We start from the raw sequence: 22974 nt of genomic DNA on the forward strand, positions 1-22974 counted from the left end.
CCTGCGAGGTCTGGCTTACAGTTCCAGGAAAGGCCCTCAATGCTATGCACAGCAGGCATGTAGATGCTGGCTGCACCAGCTGAGTGAAATGCAGCAAAATGATGCTCCGGAGGGAGTCCTGTAGCCCAGACCACTGAGCTATCACAGGAGGCTGCAGGAGCCCTCTGTGGGGGTCCTAGGAGACCTCCAGGCTCACACCCCTCTGTGGATCAATGTGGAACCTAAAAGGAGTCTTCCTGAATCTCATAGCTAGTTGGTGGGAGTAGGTAGAGCCTCACATAGGCTCTGCCTATCAGCATGGGCTGACACTTAGGGTCCATGCCCATAGTGTCATTACATCTATTGGTAGTGTTCCGTGCCTGAACCTATGCAGATGCTATGATATGCTAACACTTGATAAATATAAAGAAAGGGGAGGGGCAGTGCTGGAGAGCTGGCTCTGTGCTTTAGAGCATTTGTTGTTCTTGCGGATGATGACCCAGCACCAACATGGTGGCTCACAACCATCTGTAACTCCAATTTCAAAGGCTCCGACGCCTTCTTCTGACCTCTGAGACATATACATGCTTGCAGGCAAAACACTCGTACACGTAAAATAATCCAAAAGAAATTTTAAAGGAAAAGCAGAAGGAAAAGGAAGGAAGGAAGAAGGAAGGAAGGGCAGGGCAAAGGGTGTGAGAGAGGTTAGAGCAGAGCATTGGGGTCTCTGAAGGAGCCATAATCAACAAGTCTGAGGCTGGCAGAAGCTGGAAAAGAGCCTGGAACAGACACCCCAGGCTCAGAAGGAGCCAACCCTGAGCGTGCTGTGGGGATCAGGCCCCAGTCTCAGCATCTGGAAGACAAAGTCAGAAATATCACAAATTTGAGGCTAACATGTACTACATAGAAAGTTCTAGGCCAATATGGGCTACGGAGCAAGTCCCTGTCTCAAAAAATAAAACAAAGCAATGAAAAGAAAGGAGGTGACCTTGAAAGCACCTCTGTTTTGGACTTGTGGAACCTGGAACTATCAGACAGCAAATTCCTATCAATTAAGCCAAGCAGGCTGAGTGTGGCAGTACTTGGAATGTGTACTGGAGAATCAGAAATTAAAGGCCAGTCTGGACTACATGAAACCCTGATGTCATTCTCACAGCCTAGGAACTCTTCATAGTGTGTCTCTATCTCAAAGCAAAGCAAAGCAAAACAAAACAAAACACTAACCAAACAACAATAATAATATCACCAAAATTAAAAATACTGTCAAGATATTAATAGTGAAAACTGTTCGTTTTCTTTCTTCGTTTTTTGTTGGTGGAGGTTGGCTCTATGTGTTTTTGCTTTTTTGCTATGTCTTCTTTTGTTGGAGACAAGATCTTGCTATGTTCCCCAGGCTGACCTCAGTCTCCTGCCTCAGCCTCTTGAGCACAGAGATTACAAATGTGCACATGCCCAGCTTTCACCATGCTTTTAGGCAGAGCGATACTCTAACATGTGGGTCATGTTTGCCCTTGACAGCCCATCTGAAGTCAGCCTAGCTGCATTTGAAGCCCTCAGTAGCCACCCCTGGCTAGTGGCCACCACAAAGGACAGTGAGACACTGGATAATGAATCACAACAGTTGTGGCTTTGCATCTCGGGCCCACCATGTACTACTTCTGATCGCTTGAGGTAAACTGCTGGACAGCTTAGGCATTCCTGCTTCTTGAGTGGTGAGCCGGGCTCTGACATGGAATTTGTCTCTTAGGGCTGTTTGGAAGAATGATTAAAGGTAGTAAGCTCTATAAAGTGCTTTATGGGATCTGTTTATTCACTGGTCATTCACCCACTGCAGGAGAAGTGCTGGCTACATTCCACGTGGAGTCCTTGGCAAGTAGCAATCCTGCCACAGCTGCTAGGATGTCGGAACTGTGATCAGTACAGGCTGGGACAAGTTCAGGTCAGGCTCATATTCATGAGCCAAAGGTGAAGGAAAGGGACCATCGTTACTGTGACGGGTCCTAGCTCAAGGACCAGGGACCAAGTGCCAAGAGCCATGATTACCTCGTCCACTACCTTCTCGCTGTGTGGATGGCCCTGTCAGGAACCTTAGGAGGGGATGGCAAAGGTTACAGGAGCCTGGAAGGAAGATAAGCCAGTGAGCAAGGCTAGGAAACTGGAGATGTGGAGAACAAGGAAAGGATGCAGGAGGAAAAGCAAAGATGGGGAGGGGTCCATCAGGGATCCAGGACAGAGCCCAGGGTGCTGCAGAGGCAGGAAAATGCACAATAAATCAAGGGGCCAAGAAGGTCAAAGACAGAGTTCTCTTCTCAGAGGGACTGGTGTTGAGCAGCCTCTGACTCCTGGAAGAGTACAGAGTGAGCAGGGTTTCAGTGATGGAGAGCTTGCCTGCAGGAGGAAAGCTTTGGCTCTCCCTCCCAGCACAATTAATTAATTAATATGCTAATTGATTGAGTGGAATGAAGAAGCAGGAGGCACTTGTGAGAAAGGCTGGTGGGAGAGAAGAATCCTGGTACCCTGCCCTGAACTTGCTCTAGGTCTTAGCTGGGTTGGGTGGGGGATGAGTAGTGTCTTAACTCTTTTCCCTTCCCCTCTCTCCCCTCCCTTCCTGTCTCCCCACCTCTTACTTTCCCCATCTTTCCTCTGAGACTGTTCTCCCTTTGTAGCCCAGGCTGGCCTGGATCTCTGCAGCTCAGTATACCTGGAACTCTTCATCCCCCTGCCTCAGCCTCCTAAGTGCTGCAATCACAGCAGCAGTGTCTGGCCCAGTTGTCTTCCAGAGACCAGATTCCTGGAAGCCCGCCCTATTGGGCAAGCAAGTAAAGAACTGTGTGTGGCTCTCAGCCTGGACTTCCCGGACCATGCCCCAACTGCTGGTCAGTGAAGTTGGCACAGGAGAACCTCTACTGTGAAAGACCTGGGAAGGAGACTTACTTTCTCTGACAAATCTAGAGCTTTCCATTCTTGTCTCTTCCAACTGAAAGCTAAACTCCTGCTTCAGTACAATAACATCTTCTCTGGAAGCAAACTCCCACTTAGGAGATGGAGGCAGGAGACTCACAAGTTCAAGGTCAGCGTTGTGAAATAGTGAGTTCGAGACCAGTCAGAGCTACAGAAGACCTTGTCTAGAACCAAAAACAAGAACAAAATGTCTTGGCAGTTAGCAGAACTTCCTGGAGTTAACTCCAGCTCCAGGGGGTCTGATACTCTCTTCTCGATTCCTCGGGTGCTTGTGCTCACAACCACATACCCACACATAGACAGACAGACACACACAGACAGAGAGAGAGAGAGAGAGAGAGTTAAAAAATAAACATTTAAAATATATACATACATATACAAAAGAAACCAAGAGTCTATGAATTGTTACGATTAATGAGAATCCACTAAAGTATATTTTAGATAAAACTACCAATAATAAAAAAAATCATATTTCCATGCATCAGTAACAAATGGGTGGAAATGTAATTTCCAAGGTGACACCATTTATAATAGCAAAAGAAGATAAAAGGCACCTGGGGATAATTGTTTTTAAACATGGAAGACTTTTGTGAAGAAAATTATATGTTAGAGAAAAACTATTCAACGCTGGCAACCTCGCACATACGCATCTCTGAATTGCGCTGCAGACATAAAGCACTTTCAATCAAAATCCAGCTGAAACTTTCAAGAGGGCTGGACAAGCTGACCTTAAAATTTCTGTAAAGGAACAAAGGCCCAAGAATAGCCAGGACATTCCTGAAGAGGCATGAAGCAGGGCGATGTGCCCAGAAGGCTTGGGAGTCTACTGTGGAGCTATTTGGATTGTGCTGTGGTGGCTCTTGGCATAGGCAGCCGAGCCGACCAGGGATGCAGAATCCAAAGCTTGGGAACAAGCCCAGAGAGTAAGGCCGAGGTAACCCAACGCCTTCAGGCTGCCTACGGAGGGAGGGGCTGATCCAGAGCTGTTACTTGGGCTTCTGGTTATCTACAGAGGAAATGAACTTGGGTCTCCATTTTTATCACATCTAAGCCCCAGATAAGGAAATAGGTTAAAGAAAGGCTCAGCTTTAGTGTTTTAGAGAGAGGATTTGCGCGTAGCCCCAGTAAGTATTTTCTAAATAAGGCTAGCCAGTAGAAGATAAGGCTTGTTAACACAACCTTGATAAGATTAAGAACTAGCCAGGTGTGGTCCCGGGCCAAGTCAGTCTTCCTAGCACACAGGAAGCTGAGGCAGGAGGATCACAAGTTTGGGCCAGCCTGGGCTAGAATCTCAAAATATCAAACGACCAACAAAATTGAGAACGCTTGTTTTCTGGGAGTGCAGCTCTGTGGTAGAGCATTTACCTAGAATGTACAAGAACCAGAAGGCTCGATCCCCAGCAGGAAGAGAGAGAAGGAGAGAGGGAAAGATTGGGGAAGAGAGGGAAGGGCAAGAGAGGGAGGGAACCATCAGTACTCAAGGCTGAAGAGGAGAGCAGAACTGGACAAACTGTGGATGGACACTTAAGCAAACTTGTTTTGTAAATAAGAATACTAAAATTCTAATTTAGGAGCCTTGGAGATGGCTTCGTGAATAAATGCCCTTGCCCCCAGGCCTAAAGACCTGGAGGGTTCCAACCTTAGGATTTATACCAAGAAAGGAGAGGAGAACACCCCACCACCCACCATACCCCCCCCACACACACATATTCACACATCTGCCCTCTGACCTTCATATATGCTCATATGGGTGTAGGCACCCACACACAAGTAAGTAGATACAATGTATTACAAAGTTTCCTGCCAGTTTTGTCATTGCCATCTAAATAAATTAATGGGATTAACATATAGATGAAGAGTTTCCACAGGAAGGCAGTTTTTTATCAGTGGTGGTCTGGGCTCCTGCACAGCTTTACTTATTCTGCATTCATAAATTGGGTTCTTATTGAGATAAGAACCTGAACAGACTCAGCTGTCAGTCTACAAGCCAATGGCAGCCACAGGAGCAGGTCTGAACCGCTGGCTCTGGTTGCATTCCCCTGCCTTCGACTCTCCACTGTGTCACTCAGGGGAGGTGATCTCAGCTCTGTCACATTCTGTCCCCTCCTTCTGTGGGATCCCTGCTGAGGCTTGAATTTCTTCCTCTCATCAGCTAGCTTTCTCTGCTGGGTCTCTTCTCCCAAATTTTCTCCTTTACTCATATTCCATCTAGCTGGCAACTGACAGGTTGGTGAATGAATGCAGGTGGATGCTTCACAAGGCACACAGCTGCTGTAGCTGCCGCACAGGGAGGGGGAATCCTAGTGGATGCTCGTAAGGGAAATGCCCACATCAATGAGACGGACCATCATAAGAAGGAAATGTACTATGATTTAACCACCGCTCAACCTTGTGGCAGGGCCTGCCCCTACATTATCCAGCATATCCTCCTTCCATCCATGGGACCCAGACAGGATTTCAAGGGACATCTTGCAGATGCAAAAACTGAAGCTGGTGAGGTCCTGGGTTCAAGCTCAAGTACAAAAAAAAAAAAAAATCAAATTTAGTGTAAGCTTATAATCTTAGCTCCTCCAGAGACTGAGGCAGGAGGATTGCAACCATGAGGCCTGCCTGGTTTACCAAGTGAATTTAAATGCAACTTGTCTCAAAATTAAGAAGTAGATGGGATATAGTTTAGTTGGTTGAATGCCTGCCACACAAGCATGAAGCCCTGAGTTCAATCCCCAACACATAAATGGAGCATGGTGGTATGGAGAGGTGGAGAGTGAGGAGGAGTCAGAAGTTTGAAGTCATTGTTGGCTCAAAGCCAGGTCAAAGTAGAAAGCTGTTGGGTTGACATGAGTGTCTTGGTCTCACTTTCCTGGGCAGGGCAAGGATTTGAGTTCATGATGGTCAAGCACAAGGCCAGGCCAGATTTACCAGAGCAGCAATTTGGCAATGGACATTGTAGCAATGACACCCTGGACATTGTGTGAGGAGACCCCAGAGAAGAAGTGTGACTCCAGTCACAGAGGCAGTCATTGCAGACAAGACACCGAGAGTCCACCTCCAGGCTGTCCTCCCATCTTTGTGGGAGCTTCTTTTAACAATCTTATGGGGTGTCTGGGGGTCAGGAAGGTGGGGTATGACTTGGGTGCAAAGAGAGAACCAATCCCCAGATTGTTTCTGACCTCCATATGTATACTGTGGCTGGCACACATACAACACACATGTACACGCACTTGTGCATGCACAGACACACACACACACACACAAAACCAACCAACCAATCAGTGTAAAATTCCCTTGGCTGAAGTGAGTGCAGATCTGTTTGCATTTGTTTGTTTGTTTGTTTGTTTGTTTGTTTGTTTTGAGGCAGGGTCTCCTGTAGCTGAGGTTGGCTATGAACTCTGTGCACTCCAGCCAAGGATGGTCTTGAACTTCTGAGCCTCTTGCCTCTACCTCCTGAGTGCTGGGATTACAGGCATGTGCCACCGTACCCAGTTGATATGATGCTGAGGTTCAAGTTCAAGGCCTCATGCATGCTAATCAAGCACAGTACCGACCGAGCTATAGCCCCAAGTGGGATTATTAAAGGAATGGTGTTAGTAGCTTGGACTAAGTCTACCCTCTCAAAACAGAATCTCTTGGCTGGGATTTTGGACAATAAATCAGATGAAAGCAAGCAAGCAAACAAACAAACAACAACACACCAGTGAGGATCGGGGTCCCAGGGCAGGAGGTGTGTTAGCAGCAGGTGATGTCATCTTCCCTCCAGGGCTGCCCTGATGAAGCTCCAAGAAGGAGCTTGATTAAAGCATCAGAGATGCACACTCTTCTTGCTGAGGTGGAGACTCTGAAACCATGCAGCACGGAAGGAACACTCACTGCCCCTGAGGCTCTTGGGAGAGTCCTCTCTTCCCTCTTGTGTGCTTCTGGCAATGACCAGCAGGCTTGGCATTCTTTAGTTCCCATCAGCATTAGGCTCTTCTCCTGTGGGTCCTGTGGGTGCCTTCATTCCTTTCTGTCCTGTGAGGCCACTTTATCTAGTCTGACTCCATTTTGATACTAATACCTACAGAGACTTCATTCCAAATGCGATCACATTCTGACCTTCTAAGCTCCCAGGGATATGCATTTTGGGGGCACACTTTATGCTCCTCCAGATGGTGAGGCTGGAGCTCCGAGGACTGATGGGGAAAAGATGGCAGGAGACCAGATAGGCAAAAAGCAGGTAGAGGCTAAAACCTGCAGCTCTCCAACACCATCCCTTGGAGGATCGTGCTGGCAGTGCCACTGTAGGCTGTTCACCCAGCACACTTCTGCTTGCTGGACCCAATGCCCCAGTTTTGCATGCTCGGGCTGACATCCCCTGTCTGCCCTCTCAGCCCTGAGCTCACATAGCTTCATAGTTATCTGCATCTTCAAGCACACTTCTGTCTACGTTGTCCATGAGCCTCTTAGGAGCAGGACTCATCCTTCCGTCATATCTGCATCCCTTGACCCTAGCAAGAGTCTGACACGGAGTGAATGGGGACAACGATACCAGGACCCCAGAAGATCAGACTCAGGGTCAGTGTCTCTGGTGGCCCACTCTCCAAGGAGGTATTTTCTTGGCCACCCTTCTAAGGATGGTTTTGTTTTCTAGATCGTAAACTCTTGATTATCCATCTCTGATATCCTGAGTTTTGCTTTGGGTTTTTGTTGTTCGATTTTTTGAGAAAGGGTCTCTTTGCAGTTCCTATGTAGCCAAGAATGACTTTAAAGTTCTGAACATCCTGCTCCGGTCTCTGAGTGCTGGTCTCACAGGTGTGTGCCACCATGCCAGGGGTTATGCGATGTCGGGAATCAAACCTACAGCTTCATACCTGCTGGGCAAGCACTCTGCCAAGTGTGAGCCATTTCCCCAGGTCCCTCTCTGATGTTCTGCTGTTAACATCAAAATAAGCTTCTGTCCCCTTTGCAGCTAAGAGAAGCATGATCTATCTTAGACGCAGCGTTCCCCTACATGGAGGACTCTTAAGCTCCATCTGCCTCACACTCTCCCCTGTAGCCCCATGTTGTCGCCTGCTTGCACACACAAGTCACCCTCTCTGCAGCCCTCTTCTCTGATGACAGGTCCCCCATTTCCAAGACAAGGCTTGGTCATAAAATCGACTGTCCGCAGCCATTTAGGTCTAGGCATGGTTAATGCCAAAGCTGGCTTCCAAATTGATAGTTAATGAGGAAAAATGATGAGGCCGGGTGTGTTAACAGATGCAGGCTCCAGGTCATAAACAGGCCATTAAAGCTGGGCAGTAAACAGCTTGCCAAACGCCATTTATGAATTTAGGTTTTGAAGAGGTAATATGTATGTGTATGTATATATATATATATATATATATATATATATATATATATATATATATATATATCAACCCACAAGGTTTGTCTCCTTTAGTAACTGGTCCAAAGGGAAATATGAAGAGGTAAAAGATTGTTGTGAAGGCAGAGAAAATATTCTGGAGGGAATATCCAGGCTTGTGTGTGCAGGAATTCAGAAGAGACTGGGGACTAGAAAAGGGGCTAGTGGTGGACTCCCGTACATCAGACCTGGGCCTCAGCTGGTCCTTGTGTTCTTGTGCCCCGTGTCCTTATGCGCCTATGCCAGCAGTGCCATCACCAGAGTGACATCAGCAGTCGGCACTGCTCCTGTATCTGTCACTGGCTGTAAGCTATGATCTGAAAGAAGTGTCCTGCTTGTCATGTCTTCATGCCCAAAACGTGGAAGTAGAAGGGCATGAGTTCAACTCCCAGAGCCTTCATAAGAATGCTAGACATGGAGCTGGAGAGTGCCTCGGCAACCAGAAGTGTTTGCTGAGAATCAGAGTTCGGTTCTCAGCAACTAGGTAGGTGGTTCACGGTCTGTAACTCCAGCTCTGGGGATCTGGCATCCTCTTCTGGCTTCCATGGGCACCTGTGTACACATGCACATAAATAAAATAGATATTTTAAAATGCCAGGTATGATGGCACACATTTATACCCCCAGTCCTAAAAAGGCAAAAGGAGGAGGCTCCTCAGGCCTCCCTGATCAGCCAGCCTGGAGTAATGGTGAGCTTTAGGCTGCAGAGAGATTCTATCTCAAAGGAGGCACATTGTACTACTGGATACAGAATTTGTCCAGACTCAGGATATACCTGAGTTTGTCCATATACTTATGCACACTGTACATGTAAACCTGCACACACACACACACACACACACACACACACACACACACACACACACACTGAGTGGGCATACACATATATTTTCTTTTTTAAAAGATAGAGATGGATTCCACAAGTCTGCCTGGCCTTGTACTGAGTTTAATCTGTATCCTTTCAAGAGCCACAGAATGCTGCTTTGTGTGAGATATGGTCCTTTCAGACTTAGTGAGTTGAGACACTGCAGCCATAGTGTGGTAGGGCATCCTTCAACCCCCATACAGCCATCTTTATGGGAAGAAGACAAAAGACATACAGAGAGAATGGCCTGTAACAACAGAGGCAAAGATCATAGTGCTGGACAGGTAGAAGTAGAGAGATCTTCACTTACTAGCTAGCCTAACAGACTTGGAAAGCTCCAGGCTAGGGGAGAGACGCTGTCTCAAAAAACAAAATGAAATCCCAAACCACAAACCACAACATCAGCAATTCCAGCCCCTAAATGGTGTGAAACACACCTGAGAAATGACACCTCAAGCTTATACACACCTGCACACACATGGACACATGCATACACATGCACACACATGGACACACATGCACACACATGGACACACATGAACAAACATGGACATACACACATACATGCACATACACACATGGAAAGCCAGAGGAGGAGAAGTAGCTACATGGAGATGGAGACAGAGGTGGGAAGGGCCATAAGCTTGCCAATGCCACAGGAGCCAGAAGCACACATACGTGTAATCAGCCACCAGGAGGATTAGCAGGAAAGGAAGGGGCTGGGGGCCAGTTCTGACATGGCCACCATCTTCTGAAGAAAGGAGTCTCTGGGAGTGGCAGACAACCCTCTGCTGCAGAGGGATCATGGTTCTGCCAACATCCTTATTTTGGGTGCCCTCACTGTGGGAAAATAGTTTTCTCTGTATTTTTTTCATGTACTAAGAGACTAATGAACCCCTAAAACCAATTTAAATGTTTATGGGCAGAGTAGGTAAGGCTCAGTGGAGGAGTACTGACTCTCTGTATCAGAAGAAAATCTCAGCATGAGAAGAAAACAAAAATCCAAACAAACAAAACAACAAATAATACTGGAAGGTACTGTCCGATAACTCAATTTCTCCCTGATCTCTCTGGGGACCCCAGCAGTCAGGTCTGAGAACCTGTACAGTCAATGGCTTCATAGCATGTAGCAAATATGTATGGGGGCAGGGCGATGCTTCCCTAAACAGACACCCATCCTGGTCCAGACATATGTGGCTGAACATAGAATTCAATTGGCTAAAGGCACAGCCACCATCTTCTCATCAGCCAAGACTGTCTGCACTTCCTGCTTCTGCTCAGAGGAGTAAGGCAGCTGCCCTGGGAGTCAGGACCAGGGAGACATTATCAGCATGAAGACTCAGGCTCCATCAGGGTGTCAGTCCACTCACAGAGAGCACAGGGTGTGTGTGTGTGCACTGTGTGTGCACTTGCATGTATAGGTTATGTAGAAGCCTGAGCTTGATATTGGGGGTCTCCCTCTATTACTCCCCACTTTATTCTTTGAGACGGGATCTCTCATGATTCAGCTAGGCTGGCCAATGAGGCCCAGGAACCCTCTGTCTCCATCCGACCAGTGCCAGTGACGCAGGTGCATACTATTCTGTCTGTCTGTTATGCAGATGCTGGAGATACCTAATACAGGTCCTGAGCTTGTATGGAAATAACTGACTGAATCATCTCCTTAGCTCCTCATTGACCATTTTTGCCTAGAGGTAGCCACGACTGTCTCACACTTGACCTCTGCAGAGCACTTTCAACATACACAAGCCTCTAGGAATCCAGGGAGAACCAGGAGGGAGAGTTATTCCCTGGTAAAAGGTGTGAGCTGCTAGGAGCATATATTAATTTCCTTTCTCTATACCCGGACTTGGAATTCATTTTGGCTCCTGGTTTGGGAGGGTACAGTCCATCACGGGAAGGCATGGTGCTCATTGTGGCTTACGGCTGTGGCAGCAGGAGCAGGAGCCAATTGCCCACATCACATGGTTGGTCAGGAAGCAGAGCGCTAGGGCAAAAAATCATAGAGCCTACCTGAAATCCATTGGCCCTCCATCCCCGACCCCTGTGCAGGTGCTTCCTCTAGCTAGGCCCCAGGTCCTGAAAGCTTACAAACTCCTAAGACAGTACCACCAGCTGGGGACCACGTGATCAAACACAGGCACCTCGGGTGTCATAGCCCCCCCCCCCAGGGCTCTCTCTATTAATTGTTCCTGTACTTACTTAAATCTAGACCCTCTGTAAGGCAAGACTCAGGAGTGACTCTGTGGTGGGAGGTACCCTGCCTCCACCTGAAGAACACTGGAGTGACTTCCCTCTGCATCCCACCGTATCCAGATTTCCTGAGGTCGAAATGAAGGCAGGACCCAGGAGCAGAACCCTAGGAGGAGCTAGATGGCATGCTTGACAGGGGACAGAGCAGGGGCTGTCCCCAGGAAAGTTAGCTACTCTAATAGAGGTGGGTGAGGAGCATGACTGTGCCCATCATCCCAGAAGTCAGGGAGCATGAACCATAGACATGTCTCTCCTCTCACCACTTCTCCCTCCTCTCTCCCCTCTCCTCCCTCCTCCCCCCCCTCTCTCCTCTCCCCTCTCTCCTCCCTTCTTTCCCTTCTTCCCCCCTCCTCTCTTTTCTCCTCCCTCCTCTCCCCTTTCTCCCCTCTCCCCTTTCTCCCCTCTCCCCTCTCCCCCTCTTCCCTCTCCCCTCTCCCCTCCCTTCTTTCCCTTCTTCCCCCCTCCTCTCTTTTCTCCTCCCTCCTCTCCCCTCTCCCCTCTCTCCCCTCTCTCCTTTCTCCATTGGCCAAGCAGAGGTGGGTGGGAACCCTGGTGATATCTTTTGTATAGATTGGCCAGGGAGCAGTGAGGACTGGAAATGGGTGAATGAGACAGCTCACAGAGAGACTCATGCTGGCCTCCACACATGTCCCTGTTGGGGATTTAGAACTTAAAAACTGGAAGCTGTGGTGGGCTCAGGACTGGAGCTCAAGCATGAGCAGGGCCCTGGGGTCCAATCCCAAATTCTAGGTGGAAGGAGAGGTGATGACCAACCAACCAGCTAGCCAACCAGCTAGCCAATCAGCTGATGCTTGACCTCAGATATCCTAACCCAGAAGGTCTCTGGCAGGTTTGTAGTCTAGTCTCATCTAGCTGCCTGGTGGGGTAGTCCATTCCCCAGCTCTTGCCATCCTTAGCTTTCAGTAGCTGACAAAAGCTTAGTGGTGAATCATGTCATCCCTCCAGCCTCCTTAAAGATGCCTGGCTGTCCTCTAGGTGGGTCTGAAAATTGCACATTCTTCAAGGTGGCCTGGATATTAGGGTCAAGGGCACAGGGGGCTTAGGAGTAGGGGCGAACTTCTGGATTCTGCATCTAAACATAGCCATCCTGCCTCTACATCAGATAATGGCCTTACTATGCTCTTGCTATGGGGACAAACAGATGATGGCAGAGATGACCTAGGTAGGATACAATGTTTCCAAAGGAGACTGTGTTCCCAAGAGGCCACCTGTGACTTCCTTGATCAAGTGCACAGTTCAGACAAAGAAATCCCACCCCTGTAGTGGAGCCTGGGAACAGGTGTAGAGTAGTGTTGCTGCTCTTCCACGACCTGTTTCTGGACTTCCTCCCCCCCCCTCCCTCCATCCCTCCCTTCCTCCCTCCCTTTCTTTATGTCTTTTTAAATTGTTTAATATTGTGCATGTGCCACAGCATGCATGTTCGCAGGTCAGAGGACAGCAAGAGTCACTCTCTCCTGCCTATCATTCTCTCCTTCTGCAGGTTTTTCAAAACCTTTACCAACTGAGCCAACCCATTGTCCCCTCCCTTTTTCTTTACCCCCACCCCCCACCCCAGCACCACCTCAAGCCAGGAAGGTGGTAAGGGCTCTGCTAGGCACACACCATCCAGCACAAGGGCTGCTTATACAGCCCTGTCTATTTCCTCCCAGGAAAAGACAGACTGCGTGCCCTGACCTAGAATCCCTAGGAGCCACAAGATCAGATAGAGCCAGCTGCTAGCTACATGTACACAGGAGCCGTGGCATGTACATACACACACACACACACACACACACCAAAACAAAAGGGAAAAAAAAAAGCATCCCAACCAGGCCTAGGGAAGGAGCACATTGTCCCCAGGGTCACCTTTTTTTGTCACTAAGGCCAGTTCCAGAGGTTAGGGATCTTGTCCCTTTCCACCCAGCCGACGGGCAGCCTCTTTCTTCTAAGTATCTCTGCCACATTAGAGCCCTACCGCAGCAGCAGCTGTCTCTGGCCACTGAGTCCCTCTGTCATCTGAGAAGCCTCTTCGTCCCACCTTCAGCTCCTACATCAGCTCCTACATTCAGCTCCTACAGTACTCCTTATCTTACCTCTGTCCTGCTTAGGGGCTCGGCATCACACCTCTCCTGCCTCAGCAGCGGGTGTTCCCAGGAGGCTAAGGCGCAAGCTGACTTCACACCTCCGGACAAAGCTCAAAGCTCAGACTCAACACCCTGGAAGGAACACCTCTTCTTGCAAACTCTATGAACCCCCTCAAGCTGCACACCGAGCTCATTCCCTGCTCACCTCCCCCCCCCCCCCCCCCGGCTGTGGGAGACTCTAGAAATGCTCAGGCCAGAGAGGTGGGCAAGACTGAGCCCAGCCGGTCTAAACCCAGAGCTAACACACTCAAGACCTTGACCATGCAGTGAGAGTGGTTATTTCCTGCTTAGGAACACATTAGTTGTTGGTTTGTTTTTTTTTTTTTAAACACACACACATGTATTAATACTTTCCATCATGAACAGACTAACCACAGGCTTCCCCTGCAATCTCACTGTGGTATCCTGTGGATGTTCCCAGAGGCCACTACAAAGGGAGGCCTCATGTTAGAAGGACAGCACTGAGTCACACAACACTTGGGCCCTGGTAGTCATCCCAGAAAGGGCAAACTTTTTGTTTCCAGAGCATTGGGAAGCTCTTTGACTGGCATTTCCCACCCTGGAGACCCTGTTGGAGCCTCTGGCCCTTTGAGTTGTGACTCTACTTGCATTTATATGTCCCCAAGTTACTTATCAGGCACCTAAACTCTAAGAGCACAGCAGGGAGCATGCTAGGTGAGGCCTTCCCCCTTCTTTGCCAGGAGAAAACAAAGAAAGATCCTTTCTAAATGTGGGCTTTGCTCAAGATGAGCATCCTCTTAGTACCCCGCCCCCCTCCAATGAGGAGAACAAACTTCCCTCTTACTCATTCTAAACTGGTGGTCCCTAAGCTCAGGGGTCCTTTCCCGAAATGATGACCTACTATGTGCTCTAGCCTGAGGGAAGTGAGGGGACATGGCAACAGGACCTACTGCGTTTGCTGGAGTAATCATCCTGTGGCTGACACTCCACGTCTTGTCAGCATCCATGAAAACAGACATGAGCCCTTCCAAGTCTTGACAGAGTGACTTTGGAAAGATATGCATAGGATAGTATGTCTCTGCTATATAGGTTCCTCTCCTTTTCATGTGCCATGGAGCAAGTCACACACAGCTCTGTTCCAACCTTGCAGAACAGCATGGTGGACGGTCTCCACCTCTGGGGTTGTTCTGTGGACTCAGTGAGGTAGCTCACACCAAGTAATTGTTACTTTGCCTACATGCAGTGAGCACATGGTGACACTGGATGCAACCACCGTTAGGGACTGAATTGTATTCTCCATACATGTATGTATGTATGTATGTATGGATGGATGGATACATGGATAGATGGATGGATGGATGGATGAATGGGTGGATAAATATTTGGATTGATGGATGGATAGATAAATAAATTGTGTTTTAATTATGGTTACTATTGCTGTGATGAAACACCATGACCAAAAGCAACTTGGAGAGAAAAAGGGTTATTTCCATAGAACCGTTCATCATCAAAAGTAATGTGGGAAGGAAGTCAAGAAGAGCAAGAACCTGGAGGTAGGAGCTAATGCAGAGACCATCAAGGAATGCTGCTTACTGACTTGCTCTGCTTGCTTTTTAAAAGAACCTAGGACCACCATCCCTAGAATGGCCCCATACACAATGTGCTGGACTCTTCCCTATCAATCACTAATTAAGAAAATAGCCTACAGGCCAGCCAATAGCCCATCTTATGGAGGTTTTTTTTTTTTTTCCTCAACTGAGGCTCCCTCCTCTCTGGTGATTCCAGTTTACATCAAGGTGCTATAAAACTAGCCAGCACAAATGGGTAGATGAATGGATGGATGGATATTTGGATCGATGGGTATATGATAGATGGATGAAAGGATGAAAGGATGGATGGATGGATGGGTGGACAGATACCTCCGGCTTGCTGTATACTGCCTACTCTTTTGTCATCCACTCTCCTCTGACCTCCCCAGGAACATCAGCCAAACTGCTGTCTGCCTTTCCCACAGACGACTTCTCAAAGGCCCATTGTACTTCTGGCCGGCCTTTCCCATTTCCTAGTTGTGCAGAAGTGTGACACTGTGGAGCTTACACCAGCTCTGCAGGTGGAGGCACTTGGGCTCCAACTCACTGAGAAGCCATCCACCCTGAGGATCCGCTGTCCTGGCTAAACTGGAAAGACAGACGTCTCTGAAAGGCCTTGGGTAAAGCCTGGCTCCCAGTCCACGCCCAGGAAGGCCAATTTCCTTCCATCCTCCTCAGCACGCTGATCTTCCTGTTACTCCTGCTGCAAGCCTTGACTCTGAGAGTGGCAGCCACTAAGGGGAAAGATGGCTAGCACTCTGCTTTCAAGGATCTGTCCAGGGACCCATACTTGCTCCTCCTGAACTGCATGCCCAGACCAGTGCTACCATTTCTCTGCTTGGAGACTTTCTGGAGACAGCACAGGTGAGCCTAAGTCTTTGTTGTTACTTTGTTTATTTGGGGAATGGGGAGGTTTTACTATGTAGCCCTCTGGCTGGCCTCAAACTCACAGCAATCCTCTTGGCTTTGTTTTCTGAGCCCTGGTAAGGCTTATATTGAAATCAGCTTCAGTAAGGTTAATGAAAGGTGAAGTCAGCCCTTTGGAAAATAGTGGGCTCCTAGGCATTAATCTTGGGTGTTGAGCTGCCTGGCATACTAGGTAAAAACTGAAATGTGGCCTGCATGAAAATGAGGAATGAATTATGCTGTTTATACAGTTTACGCCTGTGAATATACTTTAAAAGGGAGGGAGGTGATGGCTCTCACGTGATAGCTGTAGAGATGGGAAGTAATTAAGAACACTTGCTGTTCTTGCAGAAGATCTGGGTTGGTTCCCTGTACCCATATGAAAGCTCACTGCCATCTGTAACTGCCAGAGACCCAACCCCCTCTCCTGGCCTCTTCAGGCAATAGCACACACATGGTGCATACATATGAATGCAGGCCAAACACTCATACTCGTAAAGTAAAAACTAAAACTTGAAAAAAGAAAGAAAGAAAGAAAGAAAGAAAGAAAGAAAGAAAGAAAGGAAGGAAGGAAGGAAGGAAGGAAGGAAGGAAGGAAGGAAGGAAGAAAGAAAGAAAGAAAGAAAGAAAGAAAGAAAGAAAGAAAGAAAGAAAGAAAGAAAGAAAGAAAGAGAGGAAGAAAGAAAGGAAACCTACCATCCCTTCCAGGAGACCCAAAATAAAATAGTCTATATAAACCAAACATAACCCCCTTCAGCAGGACTTGAATTGAAAGAATTCGGAAGCCAAGGGTAATGATGGTACACATCTGAAATCCCAGTATTTAGAGATTGAGGCAAGAGAGACGGGTTCAAGGCCAACATCTGCTACAGACTGATTTCCAGGACACCAGGGGTTGCATGAGAGCCTACCTCAAAAACCTAAACATATTTAAAAAGAAAAGAAAGACAGAGAGGAAAGGAGGAAAGAAAAGGGAAGAGGAAAAGAAAGGAAGGAAAGAAAGGTTTGATTGACTGAATGATTGATTGATTGATTGATTGACTGACTGGTTGATTTGGGAATGTGCCTGTCTATTCCTAAGTAGAATTTCTACATAAAACCCAGGGGCAGAAGGAAGTAGGTACCTGCTATAGTACATAGCTGTGAGCTCAAACTCCCATCTCATCTGACCAAACGGTGGTGGAGAAATAAAACTCATATACGCACTGGTTGGAAAAATGTTTCCACCTAATTGCCTGTGGACGGAGCACTTTATTTATAGATATGAGAAGGAAATTTGGCTTCCTTGCTCTGGAATACAGCAGGGAATGGCGCTGGGTAGCTGCCGGCTTCAGAACTCTCCGTGTTCCACAGGGCAGGAACGTGGGACCACTTTACATGCGAACACAGCCAACCCTTCCTCTTTGACTGTTCTTAAACTCTTAAAAAAAAATAAAATGCTTTGTAAGATGTACTTCTCCATGAATTTCAAGGGCAGCAGCCCCCTGCTTGGCTAGGTGGTAAATAAGCCCCAGGGAACCCACAAGATCTCAGAGTTCTCCTGCAAGCTGTAATCAATACCCAGGAGATAAGGAGGAGTTCTCCACCCTACCAGAAGATTCTGGAAGCAATGCTGAAGGCGATGTGATGTTCTCCAGGCATTCTCTGGGCTAGAGGGGAGTAGGACTTTAGGTCACAGGCAGAGAATCTAATTACCATACAGCCTGGGAAACCTTCACAGCAGGGGCTGTCCCCTCAGAGGGCGACTTTGGCTCTACTGGGCTAAGGGAGGTCAAGGGAAGCCAGGAAGAATTGTTGAATGTGTGCCACACAAAGCCTGCTCCAAAATGGAAATGCGACTTGGACCACAGCTTCAGTTCAAGAAGTGATGGGGCAGAGAGGGCTGATGTGCCAACAGAGTTCGTGTGGACAGAACTCCACACTTAATGGCTTGATGCTCTAAACCGCTCATCTGTATCCAAGGCCTGACTCACAGGGGTCCCATCTCTGGAAGGATAGACACCAAGAGCAGGCACTGGCCCTGCCTTCCCATGAGGGCCACCTACAATGAGTTAGCAGCTTCTGCTCCACATTGGTCCAGGCCTGTCCGCTGCAGCCTCACGGGGCGCCTGTAGCAGCCTGCTGATGGGCCTCCCTGGAGTCAAGCTGATGTATTCTCCATGAAGAAGTCAGAGGGATCAGTTTCAAAGCCAATCAGATCACATCACTACAGAACCAGTAAGAGGAAGGCAAATGGAGAAGAGAGGGAGGATTGTGGGTATTTGCCCTTTACCCCTCTTTTATTCAGTCCAGCTGGGGGTTGGGGGAGCCCATGAGCATGGTGTAGCCTACAGCCCAGGGCAGATATAACTCCTCAGTTAATTCTTTCTGGGAAAGCCCTCACACACATACCTAGGGGTTGTGCCTCAACAACACCCTACATGTTTCTTAGTCTAATCAAGTTGACGATAGAAAGTAATCTTCATAGATGTCTATCCTGGACCACGGTTGCGATGCAGAATAACTGGATGTTAGAAAACTGCAAACTGGATTCAGCTGGTTCTACAGAGAAGTAGATTCAGGTGACACTCCCGGGGGTGGGGATGGGGTGGGGTGGGGTTCTATGGAAGAGGCTGTAAAAGTGGTTATCATATTATCTGTCATATTATTGACAGAAGAGGGCTAGGAAGAAAGAGCCAGGAACTAGGAACTGAAGATGCAGAATTCCCAAAGCAAAGAGAGCGAATCAACTCCGACTGATACAGGCTGATTCTCAATGCCACCGTGGCATCTCTTTGGGCAATATACCAGCTATGAGACCAGTGCTTCTGGGAGCTGGATCATAGCTGTCTCAAACAGAAACACAGAATGTCCATCTACCAGAGTGTGGGAATGGACATCATTGTACATACCTGTGACTACATATTACACAGTGGCAGAAAAGGACCGGCTACTGATTGACATAACATAGATGAATCCCCCAACCATGGTGATGACCAAATTATGCTCTGACCATGTCTGAACACTCTCTGCATGGAACTCAGCCCTGTGTATTCTCTGTTGTGTCTACTTATGTAGAACCTCCCCTGTTCAGGATGAAGAAAGCTGTCAGGTCATGGTTGTCCAGTGGGCTGGGGATATTGACTGGGTAAGATCTGAAGATACCTCTGGGGAAATTTTTTTAAAATGCCCTGTATATTCTTAATGACAGAGGTTTGAGGGAAAGTATACCAGTATCTGTCACTTTGTATGCAGGTCACTGAATATAAGCCGCTGGACACTTCCCTTGAAACTTGTTTTGAGGGACAAACCAAGAGCAGAGACATCAAGTGTGAACAGGGCACAGAGGCGTCTGCCTTCCCTTCTGGGCATTGAGCCCAGCAGCCTGTACATGGAAGACCTCAGTCTTTCAATGCTGGAGGAATGACGGGAAGGAGAGTACCATCTTCCCAGACTCCTAGTGGAAAGAAATGGAAACGAAGACAGACAACACATTCAGGTTAATAAACCACAAATATCCATTTATCTATCCAATTTGGGGACAGGAACAGAATGCAGGAGGCCCTGATTACAATGCCAGCTCTTGTTTTGGTTGACAAATTAATCTGCCCAGGGTTTGGGATGTGCGGAGACCCGCTGGGTTGGTCCTTGCAGCCTCCAGCCTCCTTGGACCACTGCAAGCTAGTGGAAGGGATGGCGGCTGCCTGATTTTCATGTAGATTACTGAGAGCAGAATGTAAATTGATGTAAATCAGGGAAACCGATCAGGAGCCACGGTACCTCATTCTCCATCTCAGGGCCTCTCCTGCGCACACAGTGGCCAGTGCCACACTGGGTACCTTTCCCATCTGAGCCAGGCAGCCTTGGGGGGGCTGGGACAGAGAGAGTCATGGGGGCGGTGGTGTGGGCTCCATGGAGCCTTGGACGAAATAGCATTTCCCAGGAAAGATATCTGTGTCAGCCTCCAGCCGGTTGCTCCCTGTGAGCCAGCGGTTCCACATATCCGAGCTCTAATCAACCCATCAAGCTGGCCGGGAGATGATGGTTATAGCTTTTATAAAGGGAATATATGCTTATTGCTGGAAGACTGGAAAACTCAGAGAAGCAAACAGGAAAAAGTAAATAAATTAACAAAACAAAACAAAACAACCCAACTCCATCAGCCATACACAATTAGTAGAGATTTGCATATGTTCCATTCAGAGCTTTTGTTAATATGTGGGTGGGTGTTACATCTATGTATTAAAAAACTGTATGCTTTAATGGTTTGTGTGTATATGCACACGCACAAGTGTGTTTACAGGTACACGTACATGCATGTAGAGGCTGGAGCTTGCCTTTCTCTCTACCTTATTTTTTGAGACAGGGTCTCTCTCTGGCCTGGAGTTCTCTGTTATGGCCACACTGTCTGGTCGGTGAACTCCAGGGATCTGCCTGTCTTAGCCCTACTGTACCCTCAGAACTGCAGTTCCGGATGTACACTGATGGACCTGGGTTTTACATGGGTGCTTGGGATCCAAACTTAGATCCCCATCTTGTGCAACAAGCGTTTACTGACTAAGCCATCTCTCCAGCCCTTATTTGTCATTCGAAAAGATGGGTTGTTTTGTTTGGTTTGGATTTATTTTATGTGCACAAATGTTTTGCCTATACTCATGTATGTGCATCATGTGCATACCTGGTGCCCATGGAGGTCAGAAGGTCTTTCACCTCCCAAAACAGGACTTGTAGATGGTTGGGAGCCACCGTGTAGATGCTGGGAATCAAAGCAGAGCTTTTGGGAAAGAATGCAGTGCTGTCTCTGGAGTCACCTCTATCGCCCATCATTTGTCATTCTAAACTGTTCTGGCCCTTCAGCTCCAGGTAATAAGGGAATCAACCTAGGGCCCCACACATGCTAAGCAAGCACTCTCCCACTGAGCCTGCCCTAGGCCCAAGTGAATTTAAAAGCTCAATGAGGATAAATGAGATTCACCCAAAGGCAGATTTCCTGTGAAGGTTCTCAAGCTTGGGCTTGAATTTATAGTCATGATTTCCTGTTCCGCCCAGGCTCTGTAACGGCTCTGCTTCGCAAAACCAGATTCTATGCCCGAGCTGGTGAGCTGGTGCTACATCCTTTAAAGAGATGTGCTTCAGTCCTGACTCCCCAGCTCCTGGGAAGGAAGTAGGGCTGCTGTAGATATAGTGAAAGTAAGGTGAGGTCCCATGGAATTAGGGTGAATTATAATCTACTGGTTGGCAGCTCTACGAAACAGGAGCTTGTATCACACAGGCTGGGTGATGGTCATAGAGGCCAGGACACTGTCTCTGTCAATCAAGGGTTGCCTGCAGCCATCAGAGGCCACAGCAAGGCAAGGAAGACACTTTCTGGCTCTTCAGAGAGCGTGGCCCCTCTGACATCTTGATCTTGGGCTTCTGATCCTCAGAGCAGGTAAAAATAAAAGTTTTGTTTTGAGAGCCAAGCAGTTTGGGGCATTTTATTACAGCAGCCCCAAGGGACTAATACAGGCAGTAGTCCCAAGGCACACTGAACACAGGAATTCTTGGGGAAGCCGAGCTGACTCTTAGGAGGCTGAAGATGAGAAAGGTCCCAGATTAACCAGAGGGAGCATGTTGGTGGCATGTTCCTGGCCTACAGTAGATGCCACCTTCCTGTCAGCAAACATACTCACAAACAGGGATACACTAACAAGAAATGGTCATTCTTCTTATTTGGACTTTTCTCCCCACAGCCCTCGTGATCCTAAGGAAGGCAGAACTGCTCAAGAGGATGCTGGGACTCTAGGTAGATCCAGAGGGAGGTCAAATAGCTCACTTTGGAGGGGGGAGAGGGGGAGGGATGGCAGGGGGGGAGGGGAGGGGGTGACACCGTGAAAAGGTTCAGAAAGTAACCGCTCTCGCTATCAAACCTGACTGAGTCCAACCTCCCAAGCCCACACAATGAAAGAGAACTGAGTCCCACAGGTTGTAAACCAGGTTGTCTACTTCGTTCTTTGCAGAGCAGTGACCCAGTGAACACGCACTGCATGCTCAGTAGCACAATCTCCAGTGAAAGGAAGTAACTTCAGATGTAAAAGATAGAAATCACCAAGTACAAGCAGGGATGAAGAGAGGCAGGGAGGCTCCCTCATTGCCACAGGGAAGGTGGGAACACAGCAGCTGTGAACAGTATCCCAGTCGGTCCATCTGTCTGCCCATCCATCTATCTGTTTGTCCCTCCCTTCTTTCAGTCCCCCTCCTTTTTTGTCCCTCAGTTTTCCTCTTCTCCCACTCCCTCTCCCTCTCCTTCTTCCCTCCCTCCTTCCCTCCCTCCCTCTCCCCTCTCCCCTTCCAGGATCTATTTATATAACTTAGATTGTGCTCAAACCTTCAGTCCTTCTGCCTGAGTTCTATTTTGGGTTTTTTTGTTGTTGTTTGTTTGTTTGTTTGTTTGAGACAGGGTTTCTCTGTGTAGCCCTGGCTGTCCTGGAACTCACTCTGTAGACCAGGCTGGCCTCGAACTCAGAAATCCACCTGCCTCTGTCTCCCATGTGCTGGGATTAAAAGCGTGTGCCACCACTGCCCAGCCTGCCTGGGTTCTTAAGTGCTGGGGTCACAGGTGTGCTCTACTACCCTTGGCTGTATATCTTTCTATGACATGCCTAGGTCTGGCAGATCCAGAGAGACAGGACAGTTGTCTATTGCTAGGGCTGGAGGAATGACTGCAGGGGGATGACCACTTAGAGGGCACAGGGCCTCCTTCCTTGTGATGTAATGTTTTGGAGTGGTCAGTAGTGCCCATGGGCTGCACAACACCCAGAATGTGTTTGTTTAATGCAGATGGGCTTGTAGACATTAAATGATAGACTCTTATGTGTACTTCACCACCATACAGCCTCTAAACCCTCAGTGGGTTTTCCCCAAGGCTAGCTTCTCTTTTCTCACTGTCCTAGGCAATCTGCTCTCTGCAAGCTAC

The 22974-nt window shown here is 48.1% G+C and overlaps 1 long non-coding RNA gene across 1 annotated transcript in view; it reads left to right on the plus strand.

Moving 5' to 3' along the window:
• Nucleotides 1–22974, plus strand: part of Gm10000 — a 57805-nt gene that overhangs the window by 14849 nt on the left and 19982 nt on the right. The window contains exon 2 of the long non-coding RNA XR_381874.2: nt 15524–15998. This is a non-coding gene — a long non-coding RNA (predicted gene 10000). The remainder of the gene's footprint in view (nt 1–15523; nt 15999–22974) is intronic.

This window comes from Mus musculus, chromosome 12 (assembly GCF_000001635.26).
Source record: "Mus musculus strain C57BL/6J chromosome 12, GRCm38.p6 C57BL/6J".
In the NCBI taxonomy this organism is placed as follows: Eukaryota; Metazoa; Chordata; class Mammalia; order Rodentia; family Muridae; genus Mus; species Mus musculus.